The sequence below is a fragment of the Beta vulgaris genome, chromosome 7 (genome assembly GCF_026745355.1).
Source record: "Beta vulgaris subsp. vulgaris cultivar EL10 chromosome 7, EL10.2, whole genome shotgun sequence".
NCBI lineage: Eukaryota > Viridiplantae > Streptophyta > Magnoliopsida > Caryophyllales > Amaranthaceae > Beta > Beta vulgaris.
The window spans coordinates 5,902,163-5,909,189 of NC_079208.1; positions in this window are offsets into that span (position 1 = coordinate 5,902,163).

Below are 7,027 nucleotides of genomic sequence, written 5' to 3' on the forward strand. Positions count from 1 at the left end.
TTAATGAATTAATGTAAAGTTAAAAAAATGGTTTGGCCAATAAGAGTGTGACACGTATCACACTTAGCCTGTTATGCCGGTAACAAATAGGTTAAGAACCATTATATTAAGACACTTCAAAAGGTTGGGTTATTCAAAAATAAACCACAAGTGGAATTGTCTTAAGAAAGTCACTTAAAGGTTGGATTATTAAAATCCAATTTTCCTGTAATATATTTCCTTAAACTTTATAGAAAAGTTGAAAAAATGTAATTTATGACTAGATATAAATAAATGGGTTGCTAACTATAATTATAAGTAGTATTTTGCAATATACATTAGAGAACCTGAACATATAAGAACTTTGATTTATAATGCTATTGTATTTGATAAAAACCATAACAATGCATTATGCCTTTGAATATGATATGATGATACAAGGAGACAATTTAATTTCTTTAGACTCTGTAAACTCTACTAGATGAATTTCTCTCTCGATATGGCATCCATTGAATAAAGGAGAATCTAACGAGAAAAGAAAATCGAATTCGAGTAGAAAGAAGCAGCAATACATGGTCAACCACTCAACCAACACATTTTTAATACTCTCTTTGTCCTAAATTAAATAATGGTTACAATTTGATTGGCGCACTTACCCATGCACAACCTTGACTAACAACATCTCTAACTAGTTACTGGTGAAAATTATGAAATTAAATGTAAATATTTTGAAAACATACATCGAGATAAATTTAAAAAAATTCATATACTAATTTTTGTTTTTATATATTTCCTCACTTTTAGTTGCAATATTTCCCTTTTTTGCCAATCTTAAATTACTTGCAACACTACAACTTTTGACATTAAGTTATGTTTTCCCATATGTTGCACATAGAAGTATGCATAGGAAGTATTAATTAAAAAATTATGATCAAAGTGAGGTACGTGAATAGTGCAAAATTCAAACCTTTGTATGTATTTTAGGATAGAGGGAGTATATAATTAGATGATCAAAATTATCGAATAAATTTATTGGAAATATTGATATGAACGTCTTCCTCTCAATGTCAGTCGTTTTTGTAAAGAAAAAGAAGAAAGGGAAGAGGGGAGACAAGGTAAGGGATAAAGGAAAATCAGGGGCCCACTATGTTAAAAGCGAGGGAAAACCCACCCCTTTGTTTCCTTTTTACGTCCCCATGTCGCCACACAGGGGGAGAACATGGAGGCAAAAAAAGGATCATATCGTTACCGACCTAGGATAATAAGCCCATGAGTTTGGTCTTACTTCACCGTCGAGAAAAGGACAATCTCGAATTGAATTGTCTACTTAAAGTGGATGATTGTAAATTTTAATGTCCTAAATGAGATTCAGGTCAAGTAAATAGTGGAATTTTCAACACGACTTTAACAATTATGACGAACAATCATTCGCTTGTGATAGTTTAAATTATAGAAAGAATCAATCACATCTATTGCAATAGCGTAGTTGTACCATCAGTGATTCCGGTTGGCTATGATGAGTTAAAGAACAATTTCATGAAGAGTGGAGTAAAAGAGATGGAATTTCTGCTAGCCCACAACATCTGAGCATACGCCCACGCGTTTTGAGCCTGCGACCGCGGTTCTGTCAAGCCTACTATGAAAAGAGTGGAGTATTTCAAATTGTACTAGGTTTATGTTTGTGCCCTACTATGAAAATGTTTAGGTTGTTTTATGTATGACCAGAAGAGAGATTAATATTCATAGATTGAGAGAGACATTCATCTAGAGATACTTTTAAAGGGAGATTAGAGATTCTAGAGAGATCAAATAGTCTCTTTGTATCATCATGCCATATTCAAAGTCCTAGTGTGGTGTTGCGGTTTTCTTTCAATATATATATATATTTGAAGGTTTTCCATATAAATCTTGTTTGTTCTTCATTGCTTGATTTCTTTATTCTTTTCTGTTGATTTCCGCAAATTATACTTTGATTGTTTGATTTATTAGCACATTCAATGTTTATTCCTAACATGTGATGTCGAAGCTAGGTTGAATCATAGTAGTGCAACTAAATTGTGTTGAATATGTATAATGAATGATGTGAAGATGAGAATCGATGAATTCGATGGTAAAGATTTCGGCTTTTGGGAGGTGTAGATAGAGGATTATTTGTACTAGATTGACATATACCAACTTATGGTAGAATAGAAGCCTGCAACAATGAAAGACGAAGATTAGATTACGTTGGATCGGGAATAAGCATTAGGTGTGATTCGATTAACATTGGAAATAGTGTTGCATTTAATGTCAAGGACGGGAAAACAACAGTAGAATTAATCAAGACTCTTCTAGATATGTACGAGAAGGCTTCTACTGTGAATAAGGTATATCTGATACGTAGTTTGTTTGAGCTTGAGATGATTTGATGGTAAATCTATTGCTAAATTTCTCATAATAAATGATTAATAGATTAGCCTTTGAAAAGGTATGTTCGATCGATTGATAATTTATTAATGAAATCAAGAAAAAGAAATACCTTCTTTTCCGTGATACTAAACGAGGTCATAGCCTTTGAAAAGGTATGTCGTATGATAATTTTTACAAAGCTATTGTTAAAAACTTCTGTATATTAAAATTCTTTGAACTTGATCCATGAAATGTAGCCATATGGCGATAAAGTTGTACCTTTATTTAATATTGCACTTTCAATAGTCAATTTTTTGTATGCCTATCTTTCTTAGGATCAAATAATCATTAAAAATATTGAAATTCCACTATAAAAAGCTACCTTGAAAATCACCTTAGTAGAACCCGTACATTAAATCAAAATATTCTAAATTTATTTTTAGGAGCTACCTTATGTTTGTCTTGAGTAACAATCCAAATATTGACATTCATTTTTCACAAAATCATTTATCCTTAACAACTTTGCCATACAAACAAGTGTAATAAGATATACTAAGGATGTATTCTTTTCAAATGGATTCTCCTAAATTTAATGGAACTTATTTAAGTTTATCTTAAAAGGTGTTAAAATTGATGTGAACTTATTGAACCTGAAATTTATATTTTTAAGGTGAAGGAAATGCATCTTAACTCATGCGTATCATGTTCGCCTCTCCCCTAGCCTCTCCCCTGCATATATACCTTCCATAATTTATATATGATTTTATTTGTTATAAAATCTATGTGTAATTACACATTAGAATATCGTTGAGGAACGTATAAAACATATATTACTATCTCCAAACATTTTGATTAATACTTCCTAACAGTATATATAATTTAGTAGCTATTATTAGGCATATATTAAAATAGTGAACTTCATTTACAATGCATAGTTTTCCATAATATTTATTCGTATTGTATGTTGAACCAAATGTTACCATGCATGTAAATTTCAAAATATCTAAATGTTTGAATTTTACATATTTAATGCTTCTTGGTTCCATCAATTTCAGATATATATACATATATATATTTACAATTAATGAATTAATATATATGAAACCTCACCTCACTGTATGTTTATACTAATATCAGTTCTATTTTTCGTAATTTCTCAACTAAATTTACTATATGTACGTGGATATAAATCATAATTATAAACAAATTTGTCACATTTTTGTTATACTTAAGTAATTAATATTACCCTATGTTGTTTTTAATAAAATTAAATTATAACAGTATCATATCTTTCAACATCTTGTCTTTATTTTATCAAATTTGAGATAATTTCGGTATGAAATGTTACTCCTTTGTGTTATTAATCATTAGACATTGATACCTTTAAATTTGCATCTAGTGTCATTAGTCTTCAATAATCCCCGACTTACATTATTAATATCTTTAAATACGCATTCATAATAATTCTAAAAACATGTCAATGTTTTAAATCTTTGGCCATTATATTCTAACTGCAATGGCGAAAATATATAAAAGGGGTACAATTTTGCAACATCATAGTTTTAAATAAATTTACTTACTACCAAACATGTTTATTTAGACCTTTGCTTCTTTTTTTCCCCTCAAGATCTTTGCTTACGTTTTCATGAAAGTATCATATTTGTATACAAAACAAACTTTAAACACTTTCATAAAGGTCACATTGTAGAGCTTATGTTGGATTGCATATTTGGATTTTTTTTATTAATTAACTGACATGAGAACTAGTGCTAAAAAGTACAAGTTTAGGCCCAAACTTTGTCTTCAAAATAATATCTTCCTAGATGTTTACACAGTTTCTGTGACACATCACAGATAGTTTTAGGATAAATTTGTGTTAGACAATATGTTTATTCCATTATGAGTGTTAATTTTTAGATTATATGAAAATGGGCCTGGGTAACCCAATAAGGAGGAGGAGGGTTTTAGCCCACTTACAAGCTAGGAGGTTCCATCCTAAAACCAATTGGTGATAGGAGGAGTAACTTTAATCTTATAAAGTGATTTATTCTCTCCTCTTTCTCTAATGTGGGACACTCATAAGTGGGTTTTCAATGGGTTTCAACACACCCCCTCACTTGTGAGTGTCCTTAGAAATTCAGAGCTAACTGGAAAGGTTAGAGCAATAATCCTCTTAGAGGCTGGACATCCTATCGAGGTAAATCCTTATCTAGTAGCCATCAAATACCCAGTTTAGACGAGACCCGCAACCCGGGCTCTGATACCATGTTAATTTTTAGATTATATGAAAATGGGTCTGGGTAACCCAATAAGGAGGAGGAGAGTTTAGCCCACTTACAAGCTAGGAGGTTTCATTATTCTAAAACCAATTGGTGATAGGAGGAGTAACTCCTAATCTTATAAAGTTGTTTATTCTCTCCTCTTTCTCCAATGTGGGACGCTCATAAGTGGGATTTCAATGGGTTTCAACAATGAGAATGGTGATTTTTTATTAATGAAATAGTGCTGAAAGTGATTTGAGGTGATAGTTAGTGTATCTTTATAATTCAGTAGAGAAAAAATGGGTTATGATTTAAATGTAAAGAGAGAGATACTTGAGAATTATTTCATTGTATGATAGAGAGGCCGAGTATTTGTTTAATGTAGGTGCAAGATAGTATAATATTATTCTAATAGAAAAGAATAAATCAATGAAAAAGTTGTGTAATTTGGATATATTAGCACGAACGAAAATTAAAAAGTACTTTAATATTTGTGGGGTCTGGAATTATTTCATCTTTAAAGCATGCACAAATCTAAACATAGTGTTCAAAAGTTTCAAATCTCAACTTTCTCTCTTCTAGGGTTATAAAACTTGAATGCTAAATAAATCTCTCTAATTAGAATGTAAATTAGCTTAACCTAAAACGAGAGAAGTTTCTCTTTATAGTAATTAAGTTTAACTACAAGAAAACCCCCGTACAAAATTGAAAGGAAAAGAAAATGTCCAAGAAGAACCCAACGCCAAGGGCAGGTAACCTTACCTGAGCGCTCGGGTGGGCCTGGCCCGGGCGGGTCACTTCATCGATGGGGAAAATGCCAAGCTCCAAGATCTGACCTGGGCGGGTCAAGTCAACCTGAACCCTCGGGTCACTTAAATGACTCTGGGGGGTCGAGTCAACAATTTGAGATTTTGTCGCTCCTTTGACTGACCCGGGCCCTCAAGTCATCTCTTGGTCATCTCCTTCCCCTTTTTTGAGCTTCCTTGATGCTTATTTCTTCAATCCGTTGGCCCTGGGTTTGTACAAATGCCCCAAGCATGCTCACAAATCCTAAATTAAAACCAAAACACCGACAGAAAATGCATAAAGGAGGAGTATGACACAACTTTAAAGGAAATAGAGGTAAATTAGCCTAAACTAACCTAAAAGCTACTACAAAATCAACTAAAAACTATTAAAAAGCCAAGTAAATAAACTATACATCACCAAACCATATCAGACCTCAATAATTTTGTTAGACCACTATTCTCTTCTGTTAAGATACACAAACTTTAAACTTATATAGGCAATATTCAAGAATGTTCTCAAATTGTATCTTTGTACTACACACCAGAGAAATATTCGTCATGTATATCTAGAGGCTGGTTTCCAAGAGGACTTTGTTCGTAGTGGGGGTAATTTCAACTTGAAGCCAGTGCTAGCTAATTCACGCCACGACATTATTCAAGCTAAGTTTGTTCAGTGTGCAGTTCTTTATTCCTACAATTATCTCTTACTCCACTTTGATAATCTTGTAAGCTATACACTAGTGGAAAAAACGGAAAGGCTGCGGTTAAAACAGCCTTAAGGGCTGCGTTTTTTGGCCAGGAGCCCTTTCCGTAACAGCCCTTCACTAAAAGTGAAGGGATGCGGTTTTAAACCGCAGCCCTTCAGAACAAAGGGCTGCAGTTTAGGCCCAAAATCGTAGCCCTTATTTGTACAAAGGGTTGCGGTTTTGACCATAACAGCAACCCTTTTGACCATAACCGCAGCCCTTTTGACCCAAAAAAAACAATTTTTTTTTTTGCATTATTTTACTCCTAAATATCAAGAAATATATATGGAAATATTTTTTTCCGCCACTTCTGCCTTCTAATTTGTTTAAGAGCGAGAATTTCGAAAAACTAAGTAAGAACTGTAAAGAAAATATATTCCCTTCTATTCATTTTTTGATCGGTATCCAATAGATTAGAACAAAAGATGTTGATGATTGATGAGTGAGAGAAAGAAAGATAAATAGGATTCGCATTCGCTGCCATCATCATCAAAGCATCATCTGTTTTGTTTTAGTACTCTATGAAGTAGTATATATCCTCGATGATATATCCCCTTTTCTCGCAACAGCAAAACAATCTCCAGCAACCAAATTCACAAAGATCATCCAGATTAAACTTAAATACTGATTCTCATAACAATATCAAGACAAAATTTGAACAGAAATCTCTCTCAAACGAATCAACAACATAAAAATCAAATTAATTCCACAAAATAAAATAAAAAAAACCTAAAATTCGAAAAACTAAATTGATAAAAAACCGAGTAAATCTCGAATCCTATATCTCAAATTAATCTTGAACCATCTCAAATTAATTCCATAAAACTAAAAAACCTAAAATTAACAAAAAAATACCATCAAAAAC